The sequence below is a fragment of the Dipteris shenzhenensis genome, chromosome 8 (genome assembly GCF_047967505.1).
Source record: "Dipteris shenzhenensis isolate YYH24624 ecotype China chromosome 8, Dip_SZ_1.0, whole genome shotgun sequence".
NCBI classification, from domain to species: domain Eukaryota; kingdom Viridiplantae; phylum Streptophyta; class Polypodiopsida; order Gleicheniales; family Dipteridaceae; genus Dipteris; species Dipteris shenzhenensis.
Genome location: NC_141603.1, coordinates 36,354,434 through 36,372,009, shown reverse-complemented (window position 1 = coordinate 36,372,009; position 17,576 = coordinate 36,354,434). Strand labels below are relative to the sequence as shown.

The 17,576-nt window shown below is 45.0% G+C and overlaps 1 protein-coding gene across 5 annotated transcripts in view; it reads left to right on the top strand.

The window, feature by feature from the left end:
* The window catches only part of LOC147899447 (carboxyl-terminal-processing peptidase 2, chloroplastic-like), a 156,963-nt gene that overhangs the window by 99,394 nt on the left and 39,993 nt on the right, over positions 1-17,576 (top strand). The window lies entirely within an intron of this gene.

Genomic DNA, 17,576 nt, shown 5'->3' with positions numbered 1-17,576 from the left:
GTAGAAGCTAAGCTTCACCGGGATTTCTTGCAGCTCCAACCAGGTTTGGAATGTGTGTAGCTGCACGACATCCTCGCGCATGACCTGGTTAACCATGTGATACCTAACTGGGAGAAACGTCGCATCGATGCTAGCTTGGAAGAGGGGGCGGCTATCCATATAGTGTCCCAATCTCTCGAACCACCTACATGTGTGCGCATACCAACATATCTAGTCGCCCTTAACTGCTAAAGCCATATGTAGGCTAAAGCAAGCAATGGAAGCTCAAAAATGAAGGAGAAAAGACAAAAAAACGAGCTACTGAAATGAATTGCTGCAAAACTGAGTGGAGACTCAAGAGAGAGCCAATACATAACAAAACCCTAGGACTATGTGTCCTAACTGGACTAAGTGCCCTAACTGTCCTAGTGATACATGTACTAACTGTACCAACTGACCTAACTAATTGTAACTAGGCCTACAAGACACATACCAAGGAATGAGTGGCACCTATGGATAGCCCATAGAATGGCCTACAAACCCCCCTCCATGGTATGGGCTGAAGTATCCTAGACACATATCTGAATATCTAGTGTCATGTTTGCACAAAAAGGTCAGTTGTACAAAAGAGAGGAGGGGGATGGCAGATGAAGAGAGCTTTTTGGCTGGTTGAGGGGAGGTGAAAGTACTGGCTGATCCACGTATGGGCTAATATCTGCTTCACGGACCATGAGTGGAGAGCTTAGTTGCTGAGTATGGGTATGTGAGGAGTGTGGGCTGTATGTACACAGTAGTTCCAGCGCTGAAGAGGACGGGGTGAAATGAATGGCAGGGTGGGTGAGCATCGACTGAAGTAGGGAAGCTTTCCGTACGGGATGTTTCTGCAGAGATCGTGAGTGGTGTTGTGGGCTATCGGGAGCTGGTAGCTGTTGGGGTAAAGGCTCTATGGCCACCCAAGTACAGTTAAGTACACTTAGTACTTTATTTGTTAAGTACACTAAGTACACCGTACTTAGTGTTGTAACCTTATCCTTTCATATAAAAGCTTCACTGTGTGCTAGGGGAGGTACACACATACCTTTTATCCCCACACTTCTTGTTGCTTATCCTGCTGGTGTGTGTGTGTGTGTGCTCTCACACTCTCCCTTCCACAATTGGTATCAGAGCCTATTCGTGGGTGTGCCCAAACGTGGGTCTTACCAGCAGCCAAGGAGCACCAACAGCCATCGCTAGGCAGCGGCCAGCCATCGCTAGACAGCAGCGATAGCCTGTAGGAAACTCGCCCGTACCAGCTTCGTCGATAGCTGCTCCTGCTCTCCTCGCCTACCAGCCTCGTCGGTCAGCCATCGCTAGGCACAGCCATCGCTAGGCACAGTGCCACGCCGTCAGACAGCGCCATCGACGCCTTCAGCTGCTAGCGCTACGCTAGCAGCCCTTTGAGGCCGTGCGTCGCTAGGGCCAAGGCCACGTGGCGCCAGCCAGGGCCAAGGGCCACCAGTCACCGACGCCAACGGCCAGCAGGCCACCAGCAGCCAGCGGCGCCAACCAGCGACGCCATCGGCGTTACCAGCAGCTACCAGCGCCATAGTATTGTAGGTCCTCGCTGTTGCCACAGGTGCAGGTCCTCGCCACAGGTACAGGTTCTCGCCATCGCCATCGCCGGAAAGCTCGGAGATAGCAGCTCGCTTCACCCGTTTTTTGGGTTCCTTCTGTTGTCAGTGAGGTAGATCTGCAGATCTACGCCTCCAATGTGAGAGAAATTCTCATTTTTGAACTGTGGAATCAAGGGGCTTTTGCAGCCACAGCCAAGCATTGGCTTCTACACTCATTTATTTGCGTATATCCTCCTGATTGGAGTTGATTTGTGCAAGGATTTGATGCATTTTATGACTTACGGGACAGTGGCAGATGCATATGAATTGGGGCTTTTGACATTGTTATGCATATCAGTGTTGGGGGAAACACCTGGATGCTTTATGTGATCAGTGGAGCTTTGGGAAAGCTGTGTATGCACTAAAATCTTCAAAATTGGCTTCTAGTCAAGGGGCTTTTGACTCATTCAAGTTCTAAACTGTGTAACACAGTTATAGAGGCAAGAGAGAGTCTAATTCTGACAGTTTTGGACAGTTATACAGTCAATTTCTGTTGCTGTACTAGAAAGTACAGTCGGGTACTGTCCGGAGTCCTTTTTTTTTTTTTTTGGGACTGTAAACAGTCACTTTACTGAAGTTTAAAGTGCATAAAACAGTGCTGTTTTCACTGTTACAGCAGGGACATACATTGTGCCAAATCAAGGTACTGCTGTACTGTACCACAGAGCCTCAATTAATGCATTAAGTATTACTTTTCTGGATCTGCAGCCGGCAGGAAACAAACAGAATTTACTGTTAAGTGGGAGAAAATTGCAGGAATTAACTTTTGAGCACAACTACAAGTGCATCTGTGCACTTAGTTTGCAGGGAGTCAGGCACCCAAGTGTGGGTTATATTTCTTGCTGATTGTAATGGCTTCATCCTCGGAATCTTCTCTTCTCAATATTAAAAAGTTGCAGGGTGCTGCTAACTACCCAATGTGGAAAAAGATGGTCCTGAATGTGCTAATTCTCAGGCAGTTTCATGCTCCTATTATACACAAAGGTGTGAAGCCCACTGGCACATCTGATGATGCTTGGGCACTAGCTGATCTGTCAGCAAAGTCCATAATTGAATTGTCACTCCATGAGAGTGTTGTTTGGAATGTGGATGGTGAAAAAACAGCCTGGGGTGTGTGGAAAAAGCTACAGGATGAACCTTTGGAGGTCCAGATTCGGAGCCGACCCTACTTGCCCTCGTTGCCTTTCTGCTTCGGAGTCTATTCAGCATTGCTTATGGGATTGCAGACAGGCGAGATTGATTTGGATGGGGATAGCCAGGATCTTCAGTCACTTTGCCCATTCCCCACTCTTTATGACTTGGGGCTCGGTGGCTTGGCTTTCTCTTACAGGACCTCAGGTTTTCTATGAGGGACTTGACTCCTCCCGGGCCATTTCAGTTCGACATCATCGGGTTGAGCTCTGCTCGTTGGATGTGGTTACACACCGTCCTTTTACAGCTGTACATGCCTCTGTGGATACTTCTTGGGAGATTATAGCGAGCATAGCAGCCTGGCATATCTGGAGATCCAGATGCACAGAGGCTATGGAGGGTACTCAGGTTCATCCCTCGCACACATTGACTAGTATCTGGACAGACATCGTACACACTCTGATGGCCGTATGGACGGGTATGCAGGGGGACTCCCGTGCAGCCTCAGCTAGGAGGGCTTCTTTCTTCAGGGAATGGAAGGATTCTCCTTTCTTCTCTGAATCTACTACAGGGTTGAGATGGCACTTTCAGCCTCAGCCTTGGTTTCTTTCCACCTCACTCTGAGGGGGTTTTTTATTATCCTCATGATTTCATGATGTATTCCGCTTTGAGCTTGCTCTCGCGGGTTTTTGTTCTTACTTAATAGAAGTCTTTTTCATGGAAAAAAAAAAAAAAAAAGCTACAGGACACATATGAGCAGCAGAGTGTAGCTACAAAGATATATTGGCTGCGCAAGTTCTTCAATCTGAAGATGAAGGAAGGGACCTCCATGGATGCACATCTCAATGAGTTTATTTCAATTGTCACTCAACTTGCAAATCAAAAATATGTGGTGGATGAGGAAACCAAGGGTATGGCACTCTTGATTTCTCTTCCTGAAAGTTGGGATACATTCACCACAGCTGTAACAAATGCAAACACTTTCATAAGTTTTTCAGATATCACAGGGCTGATTTTGCAAGAAGAGCAGAAGCTGAAAGCTCAAGATGCAGTAAAGCCTAACAATGCCTTAAATGCAAGGGGGAGAAGTCAGCAAAGAGGCAAATCTCAGGAAAGGGGAAAAGGGAGGAGCAAGTCCCGCTCCAACAAAGATGTTGAGTGCTACTACTGTGGCAAAAAGGGACATACTAAAAAGCAGTGCTTTAAACCGAAAAATGATAAGAGAGACAAAGCCAAAAATACTGATGCGTCAGATGCAAAAGCAATTGTACCAGTAAGCAATGGCAAGAGCAGTGTGAAGATTGAAGAGCTTCATTCTACACACGGTTATGACAGTGAGGGAGAGGTTCTATTTCTCTCTACTTTGGATGCTCATTCTCTCCATGCAGGAGATCTTGCAGACATGCACTCTTGGATCATTGACTCAGGTGCCTCATTCCATGTTACACCTTACAAAGAATTGTTTGTAAGATATGCAGCAGGCAGTAATGGAGTCGTTTTTCTAGGGGATAATCATGCATGCAGTATTGTTGGTATTGGAGATGCAGTATTGTTGGTATTGCTGATGGTACTCAGCTTATGCTTCACAATGTTAGGCATGTACCCGAAGTCAAGAAAAATCTGATTTCTACTGGCATGTTGGATGATGAAGGTTTTGTGACCAGCTTTGGTCATGGTTTCTGGAAGGTCACCAAAGGTGCCCTGGTTGTTGCCAGAGGCTCTAAGGTTGACACAATGTATACTCTTCATGCTAAAGTATGTAATCATGCTGATATTCATGCCACCGAGCTGCCGAATATTTCTATGTGGCATAGCCGGATGGGACATATGAGCATAAGTGGAATGGAGCAATTGGCTCGCCTTGGCTACTTACCGTCTCTTAAATTTTCTGATTTAAAGTTTTGTGAGCACTGCATATATGGTAGACAGTTACAGTGTCCTCATAAAAGGAGATTAGGACATAAAGATGCTCAACTTGAGCTTGTGCATACAGATGTGTGTGAGATGCCTAATCCTTCACTTGGAGGTGCACGGTACTTTGTCACATTTATAGATGATTCCACAAGGAAGGTGTGGTTGTATCCTCTTCGATTGATGAGTGATGTCTTTCCAGTGTTCCAGAAATGGCTTGCTATGGTTGAGAACCAAACAGGCAGAACACTGAAGGCTTTGCGGTCAGATAACGGTGGGGAGTATATGTCTAATGCATTCAATGGATTTTGTGATGCTAGAGGTATTAAAAGAGAACTCACTGCTCCCTACAGTCCAGCACAAAATGGCACTGCAGAGCGTATGAATAGAACCATACAGGAAAAGTCTCGCTCTATGATGTCACATGCTGCTTTACCTCATGGATTTTGGGCTGAAGCTGTAAAAACAGCAGTACACCTCATCAATAGGTCACCAAATAAAAGACTAGATGGCAGAGTGCCAGAGGAGCTTTGGACAGGAAAACCTCCTTCCTATAAGCACTTGAGGGTCTTTGGCTGCACTGCGTACGTGCATATACGCAGAGAAAATCGCAGCAAGCTTGATCCTAAGTCTCTTAAATGCATTTTTCTTGGATATGGTGACAGTGGTGAGATGGGTTACCGCCTATGGGATCGTGTGAATAAGAAGCTAATACGCAGTAATGATGTCTTATTTGATGAGTCATGTATGTTTAAGGCAGCAGATAAGCCTTCTGATGCTTCAGAGGTTGACATTGATGACTCGGGACATCCTGTACAGTTCAGGCAGGCTGCAAATCAGCCACAACAGCAGCGTAATCAGCCAATGCATGATGCTGCAGCAGGTCCAAATGGACAGCCCGCAGTGGCAGAAGATGTACTACGGGACATGCCACCTTTGGAAGACCTCCCAGGCATAATTCTGCAGCCTGATCTACTAGAACAGCAACCTGTTTTAGGTGAGCAGCAAGTTGGACAGCAAGACCAATGGGTCCGAAGGTCCACTAGACAAATGAAACCGCCAGGCAGATTTGTTCCAGGAGCAGATTTTATTATGCTTACAGATTGTGGAGAACCTTCCTGTTACAAGGAAGCCGTGCAAATGCATGATAAAAGGCTATGGGAACTAGCCATGAAGTCTGAAATGGACAGTCTCCATAAAAATGGTACTTGGGAATTGGTGCAGTTGCCTAAGAGCATGAAAGTACTGTCATGCAAGTGGGTGTATAGATTGAAAGTCACACTTGGAGCTAAGCCAAGGTATAAAGCCAGGTTGGTTGCCAAGGGCTTTAAGCAGGAGTATGGTGTTGATTTTGATGAGATCTTTTCTCCAGTGGTTAAGATGACCACACTCAGGATTGTACTTGCTTTGGTTGCATGTGAGAATTTGGAATTATGCCAAATGGATGTGAAGACAGCCTTTCTTCACGGTGATCTTCATGAGGAGATCTACATGCAGCAGCCAGAAGGATTTGCAGTCAAGGGCCAGGAGTCACTTGTATGCAAGCTTAAAAAGAGCCTTTACGGGCTGAAACAGGCACCAAGGGGATGGTATAAGAAATTTGATACCTTCATGAAGTCCCAAGGTTTCAGGAGAAGTGATGACGATCACTGCTTATATACCAAAAGGGCTGCCAATGGCAGCTTAATCATTCTCATTTTATATGTGGATGACATGCTTTTTGCTGGTACAGCTCGTAAGGAGCTTGATGACCTTAAGAAAAGACTGCATGAGGCCTTTGATATGAAGGACCTTGGTGATGCAAATCACATACTGGGAATGCGGATACGGAGAGACAGGGGACAGCGTTTGTTGTATCTGTCTCAGACCGAATATATTGGCAAAGTATTGCACAGGTTTCATATGGAAGGGGGGAAAACCCTTAGTTCTCCATTGCCTCCGTATGTGAAACTCAGTGCAATGGACAGCCCACACTCAGATGCTGATAGGGCTGAAATGGCCAAGATTCCGTATGCTTCAGCTTGTGGCAGTCTCATGTATGCCATGGTTGCTACCAGACCTGATATTGCGTTTGCAGTGGGAGTGGTTAGCAGGTATATGGCAAATCCAGGCAAGAAGCATTGGAATGCAGTGAAAGGTATCATGAGATACCTGAAGGGCACACAGGAGTTGTGCATATGCTTTGGCAAGCGAGATGCAAAGGTGCATGGTTATGTGGATTCAGATTTTGTTGGTCATCCCGATAACCGGAAGTCTACTACCGGTTATGTTTATACATTCACTGGAGGTGCAGTGTCATGGATGTCAAGGATGCAGCAGTGCATAGCCTTGTCTACTACGGAAGCTGAATATATTGCAGCCACAGAGGCATGCAAAGAGGCCTTATGGTTATCTCGGCTAGTGGGAGATTTGGGCATTACAGGTGATATTCCATTGTTGCATTGTGACAGTCAGAGTGCTATTCAGTTGGCACACAATCCTGTCTTTCATGCAAAGACAAAGCACATTGATGTAAAGTATCACTTCATCAGGGAGGTGATAGATGATAAGCTGATTCAGCTTGTCAAGATTCACACAGATGATAATCCAGCAGATCTGTTGACAAAAGGCTTGCCTGCAGAGCGGTTTGCACATTGCCGACAGTTGATGGGTATAGGTAAGGCTCTATGGCCACCCAAGTACAGTTAAGTACACTTAGTACTTTATTTGTTAAGTACACTAAGTACACCGTACTTAGTGTTGTAACCTTATCCTTTCATATAAAAGCTTCACTGTGTGCTAGGGGAGGTACACACATACCTTTTATCCCCACACTTCTTGTTGCTTATCCTGCTGGTGTGTGTGTGTGTGTGCTCTCACACTCTCCCTTCCACAGTAGCTGCTTTGTGATCCTCTGGCTGGTCGATATGATAGCTGACTTGGCTCATGGGTTGTTTGTACGAAGTTCTCTATGCTAGGTGATGAAAACACCAAGTCATCCGTTGGCTGCAGTTTATGCATACGGGACACTCACGCGGGAAGATATCGTGAAGGAAAAAGGAACTGATCGTGTTGGTTTGCTGATCGAGCTGGTTGATGCTGGTTGTTGATAATGAAAAGCTGATTGTCTGTGGGAAGAAGAAGATCATGGTTCTTTTCGTTGCTGGTTCCTGGCTTGGCACAAAAGAAAACTCTTCCATCTGATGTGAATTAGTTACAGATCTGAAATTGTCATTGTCTTTGAGCATGGTGAATCGTCAGTTTTCTATGTATCTATGTGGTTGCTTTTAGTTAGTTTGAGGGAGTTTATATTGAGTCTTACGACATGGATATGTGCTCTAGATACCTGATGCTTTGTTTTTACTCCTTGAGCTCTACACTGCTATCTGATCCTGTTGGAGACCCGGCTTTAGTTTGCCTCTTAGATGCAGTTAAAAATGAATGATAATTTTATCTCTTGAGCTTGGGCCAGAGGTACTTGGTGTCTTCTTTGATGGTTTTCACATAGAGGTTGTGCTATCCCTAGTTCATGGTGATTATTGGTCCCTTCTTTTGCGTGTGGTAGATGAAGAGTGGATACCAGTGACGCTTCCTGATGAAGAAGATCATCCTGAGTGTATCTATCATATGGAGTTTTGTGATGAAGATGATCTCAACTGATGGGTGTTTGTATTTCCCGAGTGCAGGGGAGTGAATCTAGAAGGCTCAGAAGTTTGAGAATGGCATAGGATTTTGCAAGATTCTATGGCCTGCCCAATGAGGACCTCTCTCTCTCACCATGTGTTCTAACACGGCATCAGAGCAGGTTTTGATCACCTCCATGTTCAGCTCACTTACATAGCCACACATATCTTTCTCATTGCCCAGATTTATGAGCTGATTGCACCATTATTCTTTACAACCATGCCATGAGCTTGGAGAAATCGTTGCTCCCTTTTGTTGCTGATTTTCTGCCCCAGCTCATTCTCTAGGCATGCGACGCTTGAAGACCTATGTTCAGGCCCTTTTCCTACGTCCACCTGTGTGGAGTTCTGATGCCCGGGTAATGTTTTCCTTGTGCAGGCCGACCTGTCTACGCATTATTCAAAGCTAGGAACTGGCCGATTTGTGTGCAAACTATGTTCCGGATCATTATGCCGTTGATAAACAGATACTTGGATAGAGGTGAGGGATTCATCTTGCCTAAATCCGGTTGAGTTGGAAATGACGGTGTTGTGTCGCCCAACCATTTGGGAATACGAAGGTGCCCATGTTGTTTCAGAAGCAGCTATAGCAAGCAATGTTCCCCTCTTGTGACTAGCAGATGGAGCAATGGCAAAACACCTTGTCTACTCTTCTTGGTCTGGAAATATCCATTTCACCCTGTGTGAGTAATCATCATTCCTTTTCTGCAAAGTGAAGGACAGTCTCTTAAGGACAATTCTCTTAACATATCAAATTCATCCCATGCCCTGGCTCCATCACTATATTGGCTGCCACCGCAAGGGACATATCTTAACTTAGCAACAATACGGCCATATGTGACTTCCCAGCACTCAAGCTCACAATTTTATCCGACATCACCGGCATCAGGCTCAGTATGAACTTGGTTGTGTGTGAGAGATGGAACACTCTCATTGATACGCGTAGTTCTTTTTTTTGCATGGGCTATTATAACTGCTCCATTTTCACACTCGTTTGGGAGCAATACACTTGATGACTGAAATTCTTTGAAACTTGGCGGAATCTCTCTCTTGAACAGATTACACGATGCTCTGCTCTTCCTCAATTCAAAGTTGCTACTTGATGCCGCCATGCTGCAGCCTACATCTTTGCTGTAGATTTGCCATTCTTGGAGCCTCTCTCTCTCTAAAAAGTCATCGCTCTTGCTGTACACAGTTCAAGGATTCATATGCACAGCCACCTCAATGTCACCAACCTCTGCTATTCTCTCTTCACAGATCACGGGAGTAGCACCTTTCTTTTCCACCCAGCCAATTCTGCCAAGACTTCAAAGAGAGAGATAGAGCTGTACACGAAATCACGTAAAATCACAATCCTTATCTTCTCTCACTAGCCTTGACAGACCCCAAATCCCTAGATAGATCTAGATGCCACATGTCATCCATATAGGGCCTTCCTAATGCAACATTTCACCCCTCTCTTGGGATGCATTTAATTCCTTGCCCCTAGGCACAATCTTTGCACTAGGCCCTTGGTCTCAGATCTATCTAGTCTGGTGCTATCAGCCCTCACCTAGGACCTTGACATTAATCCCTCCCGATCATTTACATAAAGCGCAAACACATATATTACAAAGATAGATCCTATAAGGGAAATGTCGATTGATTCTTCCGAGGTCATGCTACCTCGGCTAGAGCGTAACATTCCTTCCCTCTTCAGACATCAGCGTCCTCGATGATAAAATCTGGGAACACTCTCCGCAACTGATATACGAATTCCCAGGTAGCTTCGGATAGAGGCTGACCATGCCATGCAACCAACACCGTGGGTATCTTCCGATTTCGTATTTGCATTGTTCCTCGGTCCAGGATTCTTGTTGGTTTGGGCCTTGCAATATCCTCTATCTCCTGAAACAAAACCACACCTTCGATTAGTGAGTCACCAGTATGTAAAAATTTCTTTAAACGTGAAACATGAAAAACCGGGTGCACCTTACACCCCTGTGGCAATTCTAATTTATAGGCTACACTGCCTATTCTCTTTAGAATTAACCACGGCCCACAGTTTCGAGGTGATAACTTAGCACACTCTCCTGAAGTCAACGACTTCGAGTGCGAAGGAATTCTGAGAAAAACTTTTTCTCCTTCTTCAAATACTCTTATAGACCGATTTTCATCCGCATACACCTTGGCTCTATCCATAGCCTGGCGGATGTTAGCTCTCGCAAGTGCTAGCATCTCCCGCATCTGAACTACAAAGTTCGTGGCACTAGGCACTTTCTGAGGTACTCCAACTATAGTTGGATTGGCTGGCCTATAACCATAATTCAGCTTAAACGGACTGAACCCAGTAGATGAATGTTTCCTATCATTGTAGGCAAACTCCAACAATGGCAACCACTTGTCCCATGTATGTTGCCTCAATGACACATATGCTTCTAGCATATCCTCTAAAGTCTGGTTGACTCTCTCCGTCTGACCATCCGTCTCAGGATGATCCCCACTACTCATTCCCAACTCAGTCCTTAGTGTCTCAAATACCGCTGTCCAAAAGTGACCGGTAAATCTGACATCTCTGTCTGACACTATGGATCTAGGCAATCCATGCAGACGAAATATATGTCTAATAAACAACTCCGCTACTTGCGGGGCACTAATAGACTCTCTAGTCGGAATGAAGTGAGCCATCTTGGTTAGACGATCAACCACCACAAGGATAGAGTTATACCCTCCTTGCGTTGCAGGTAGTCCTACAATAAAATCCATGGAAATGCTCTCCCACTTACTTAGTGGTATTTCCAAGGGCTGTAAAAGTCCGGGTGGCTTCACCCGCTCGGCCTTACTTATCTGACACGAGAAACACCGTGTCACATATTCTTGAATATGCTTTTTCATCTTTGGCCAAAAGAAATCTCGCTTCACGAGATCATATGTCTTCTCGACTCCTGGATGTCCTGCACACGGGCTATCATGGCATTGTCGGATGACTCTCTGCCTGAGATCATTCTGACCAGGTACTACAACCTTGCCATTTCTAACTAGCATACCATCCCTTATGGTATATCTTGCATAAGTTTGGCCTTTTCTGGATGCCAGGTCATCCTTTTCATTTTCCCCGGGTTTTAACACATGAGCCTTAGGCCATAAGCTCTGGAAAAACTCGTCCACCTTTTGAGTTTCTCTGATCTCAGTCATTAGAGCACTCTCTAATACCGTGAAACTCAGGTTGTGCATAATGCGAGACAACGCATCAGCTACCTTATTGTCTTTTCCTCTTCGGTACCGAATCGTTAGATTAAACTCCTGCATGAGCTCTGCCCACGTAGCTTGGCGGCCCCTCAAGTCAGGCTGTTTACAGAAATGTTTCAGAGTATCATGATCCACATCCACATAAAACTCTGAACCATACAGATAATGCCTCCATGTTTTCAAAGCATGGATAACAGCATACAACTCCAATTCATGAGTTGGCCAATTCCTTTGAGAGGGAGAAAGCTTCTTGCTTTCGAAGGCTACTGGCCTTCCCTCTTGAAGGAGGACTGCTCCTACCGCAATGCCACTTGCATCGGTTTCTAGGAACAACGGTTTCTGGGGATCAATTATCTTTAACACCGGTCCTGAGACCACAGCTTGTTTTATGGTGTTAAAACTTTCTTGTTGATTCTGTCCCCAAATAAAAGGTACTTTATCTGAGGTCAGATCAGTCAATGGCGATACTATTTTGGAATATCCTTTGATATGCCTTCTATAAAACTGGACAAATCCCAAGAATGATCGCAACGCGGTCAGACTCTGAGGGATTGGCCAAGTTAGTATCGCAGCCACTTTCTTCGGATCCATTTCTACCCCCTGTGGAGTAATTATGAACCCTAAGTACTCAAGCCTAACCATACACAGTATAGTTTTCTTTTTATTCACGTAAAGACTGGCTTTCCTTAAAGTACTGAACACTATCCTTAAGTGTTCACAATGCTCAGTAACACTTTTACTGAATATCAAGATATCGTCAATGAAATGTACTACGAACTTTCCGATATACGGACGTAGTAAATCATTCATAAGCATGACGAAGGTCGCTGGAGCATTGGTAAGTCCGAAGGGCATTACCAAAAACTCATAATGACCAAACCTGCTTCTAAAAGCGGTTTGATGCACATCCTCGGCTCTAATCCGGATCTGATGATAGCCGCACTTAAGATCTATCTTGCTGAAAATCACGGCTCCATGTAATGCATCTAGCAAATCATCAATCCGAGCCATCGGATACCTGTGCTTAACAGTGATATTATTCAATGCTCTGTAATCTATACAGAGGCGAAACGTATCATCCTTTTTCCTCTTTAATATCACTGGTGAAGCAAAAGGTGAGAAACTTGGTTGAATCTGCCCCAACTTGAGGTATTCTTCCAGTTGCCTACGCACCTCCGCTTCTTCAGTAAAACTCATTCTATAGGGAGGTCTATTTACAGGTTTTGCCCCCGGGATCAGTTCAATCTTATGCTGAACTTTCCGCTCTGGAGGTAACCCATAAGGTAGTTCATCCCTAAAACATTTAGAGAACTCCTCTGTTATAAGATTAGCCAGCTTGGCCATCTCATCACTTTGCGTAACATCAGTGCTAGCCGAAGACTCATCCACCGACTCTACCGATGCTGTGCAAAGGTATAAAGACTCTACTTGAGCCTTTCTGATTTCCATCACGAAAACCAACGGTCCCTGAGGTATATCTCTTTCACCTCGCAAGACATAAAGCACATCATTCATCTTGAATTGATATACGTGCTTTTTTCAATCAATGGCTGGATTCTTCCTAGAATGCCACGCCATTCCCAGGGCTATATCCGCATGAGCATGCTTGGTTATTTCAAAATCAAGCTTCTCAGTATAGTCCTGAATCCGAAGCTCCAACTGGGTAACCCTTTGGTCCCATACTTCAGTTGAACTTCCATCAGCCATCCTGACTGTATACGCATAGTCAGATGGACTTGTCTTTAATTTCAGCCTCTTCACCGAGCTTGGAGTTAATCACATTGTGAGTTGACGCTGAGTCAAACAACACAATGACATCATGACTGGCCACTTGCCCTTTCATTTTGATTAACTCCGTATCATTGAAGGCTGTATATCCCGTTGCTGCGGGCTTAGATAGGATGTTATCAGGTGCACTCGTCACTAACTTAGTAACAGACACACAGAACAAACAAGGTACTAACCTCTGAGAAGATCCCGCTAGCTGAATCTGCATCTCTTCCGCTCTGGGACTTCCCTGCATCTCCACGTCGCACTCTGAGATCACCATCTCAGCCATCCGACGATCTTTATTACGTGGACAATCTCTCCACTGATGAGGTTGAAGGCAACCAAAGCATAAGCCTTCTCTCCTCGCTTTTTCCCTTTGTTCCGGGTTCAAGGGAGACTTAGACCAAGCCTGGGCTGCCATTGGAGTTACTTTTCTCTTCACTCCAATGGTGGTACTTGGTTTAGGAGTTTTAGCCTGTCTCGCCTGCTTGGCTTGACCACTCGGCTGCGAACCACTCCCTCTACTAGTCCACTTCTTCTTAAACCCAGATTTCTTCGGATACCCATACTGGGTTCCGACCTGTGCAAACCCACTTGGCTTGCTGCCCTTGGCATCCTCGTAGTTCAGGGCTATAGCTATTGCATCATCTAGCGTGTTCGCGTACTTAGCCCGAACTTCCATTTTTATTCGATCATTCAATCCAAATATGAAATCTTTCACTTGGATTGATTGAGGCAGGGGTTCGTCAACCTTCATTACACTCTCTCGAAACTTATCAGTGTATTCTGCCACTGATAAATTTCTCTGATGCAGGTTCCTATATTGATCCCAAGCTCGGGATGCCTCGTCAGGAGGTAAGAAGTGTTTCCTGAACTCTCTTTTAAACCCCTCCCAGGTAGTGGATGCTATGCCATCTTTTTGTTGTTTAATCCACCACCGATCCGTAGCCTCACTAAACATATGGGTGGCCTCGCGGATCTTTTTGATGTCATTTCTGATCTCACAAATGGCGAACGCCTCGTCCCATTTGTGTAGCCAGGTCTCAATGACATCGGAGCTACGGTCGTTCATCCGCCGACCAGAATACTTTTCCGGTCTGTAATTAGCAATATTTGGCACTTTAGCCTTCCTAGGCTCGACCGTATGGACACTAGACTCCAGTTCCATTGGAGCCTTTCCCTTCTCCTCTCGAGAAGGTCTGGCAGACATACTCTGTAGCACTCTCCTAAGTTCAGATTGCCCTGCGTTGGCTTGTAATTGCTGCGCTAACAACTGTTGCAAGGCATCTTCCAGCAATGCAATCCTGCCAGATAAAGTGTGAGCTACTGGGCGCGATCCCTGCTGGGTCGGCCGGACTCCTGATTAACCAGGGTCCCTCCTGGAAGCTCCTTCTTCTGCTTCCATTTAGTTCAGTAGGTGTTTCGTTTTGGGGCTTTTTAAAAAAAAAAAAAATAAAAACACCCCTAGAACACTGTAATCACAAGCTGACACAATTCAGGGTACTGACACTCTGAACACAATTCCCTATACTAGGGAATTCCTGCAATCCCACATTCACACTGATCAAGCATTTAATACAGGCATATCTCACAGATGGCGCTTTTCCCTATACTAGGGAAATTCCTGCAATCTGACTCCGACTGAAACACACAGGCATAATCTGTTCAAGCATAATTTGTTCTTGCTATACCAATCGCTAACCATAAAAGTCTAACTGCTTCTGACAAAACAGGAATAACGAAAACCAAAAGGGAAAATAGATAAAAGGCTCCCTGGAATTCGAATCCTGCTGCTTGCAGCCTGCACGTACGGCCTGCTATCAGCTCTCACAAATCATCCGTACTCTGACTGTATACGCGCCAGAGAAGCAGTCGACTGCTGTTACCAACAGCTCTCCACGGGTTTCCCTATGCACCGAATAGCCTCCCGCAAGGTCACCTCAACAACTAACGATGCCTTCTACCAACGACCACCGAACACAACCAGCAGTCGAAGACCTTCGTCAACGAACCTCTGTCAGGTCCGATCAAACTATGCCAAGTGCGGGAGGGCTACGCTCAGACACATCGTCGTCACGTTGTCGTAGTCCATCGCATGGAGGTCAAAAATAATGGAACCCTCCTGCGCTCTTCATCCATCGTTTCGTCGAGTCACCTGCGTATCCCGTTCCACGCACGTCACATTTCCGTGCCAGGCCTTCCGTTGATCCGCATTCAATCACAGACTGCCCACGTCGAAGGACCTTCCTATCATTCAATACTTGCTTGCGTAGGCTCGTTCGTAGCTCAGCACCCTGCACAGCGTCGTTACAATCAACACATCGCCTCACCACTTGCCTAGCCTGTCCAAGGTCTTACGCTCCACGCCTTTCCCCTACACAACCTTGGGCTCTGATACCAATTGTCACCAACCTCTGCTATTCTCTCTTCACAGATGACGGGAGTAGCACCTTTCTTTTCCACCCAGCCAATTCTGCCAAGACTTCAAAGAGAGAGATAGAGCTGTACACGAAATCACGTAAAATCACAATCCTTATCTTCTCTCACTAGCCTTGACAGACCCCAAATCCCTAGATAGATCTAGATGCCACATGTCATCCATATAGGGCCTTCCTAATGCAACATTTCACCCCTCTCTTGGGATGCATTTAATTCCTTGCCCCTAGGCACAATCTTTGCACTAGGCCCTTGGTCTCAGATCTATCTAGTCTGGTGCTATCAGCCCTCACCTAGGACCTTGACATTAATCCCTCCCGATCATTTACATAAAGCGCAAACACATATATTACAAAGATAGATCCTATAAGGGAAATGTCGACTGATTCTTCCGAGGTCATGCTACCTCGGCTAGAGCGTAACACTCAATACATCTCCTTTCCTTGTCACCGTGTTTTTAATGATTTAGCCTCTCCAAAATTGGGGCTTTTCTGATTTCTACTCTTCTTGGTCAAAATCAAGGTCTAATTCTTGTGTAAGCTATATTTATGCATGTTGCCCACTTCATTCCTGATCTATGAGTGAAGTATCATCCAACAATGGCCCATTAGATGTTGAGGAAGACACTTTAAGTTTCCGGACTTATTATCAGGCTCCAACTTCCTTGTCTTGCTTCTCAGATCAAGAAATGCTCTGGTACTTAATACATTGGCAGACAAAGGTACGCCTCATCCTTATGCAGTACGGTGTGTGGAAAGTCGTCACTGGAACAGAGCCCACGCCTGAAGGAAATGCAGCTGCGGTGATTGCATGGAATGGAAACAATGATCAAGATCTTGCCATTATTGATCTTAGTCTTGCAGAAAATTATATTTGTCATCTTAATCTTGATAGTACAGCTAAAGATGTATGGGACAATCTGAATGGTCTCTTTGGAGAATGTCTTAATAATTCCAAACTCTTTCTCAAGCAAGAAGGCCGTACTTCTTAATAGTCTCAAGACAATCCCAGCTCTGCAAATATTCTTGGTGTCCTTTGAGATGCTCGTGAGATGAAATAAAAACAAATGGTTGTTGTATTGATGGACAATGATCATCACCACAACACACCTTATCACCTTAGAATGAGGAGCAATATAGGTATTGCCACCCCTCCTAACCCCGGTTCTCGGTGTGTCTCCCTCGTCTCATCCCTATATGCAAGAGAATTAAACATTCGACAAGGAAGAGAGGCATATGAGACCAAGTTAGATTACATCATTTGTTTAGAAATCCCTGATTGGGGATCTAGAAGTGCGTACGGCTGTACCCAGTAGTGCGCCTTATGAGGCCAGATAGAAGTCAGTTGATCTTATGCACGAAGATTGCTGCACATTGCTGATCAGGGTAATCGATGACCTGTTATGTCATGCTGAATGTTCTTAGTAGTGCAAGAAGGGTATTCATGAGGAAGTACATTGGATTTACATACTATGGAGGTGGGAAGCTTCTAAAATAGTTGCATGTTAATGCACATTAGGAGTTGTAGAGGCTCGTAACATCATTCAAACCAAATGTCACATGCATATGTAGTTTTTTAACATACTTGATCATGCTTTTGTTTATTCTCCCAAAAAAACAAAGTTCCTGGAATATCCTGCAAAAAGTCTTTTGGATACAAATTGAGCTGGATTTTAGTTTAGCAAATATAGATGAAGGTATTCGAGGATTACATCTGGATGAAGAGACATCCTGGAAGTTTATTGTTCATTGACCAGTTATTATATATAGTTATTATGTATTTGCCTTTCCAATGTAAAATACACTGC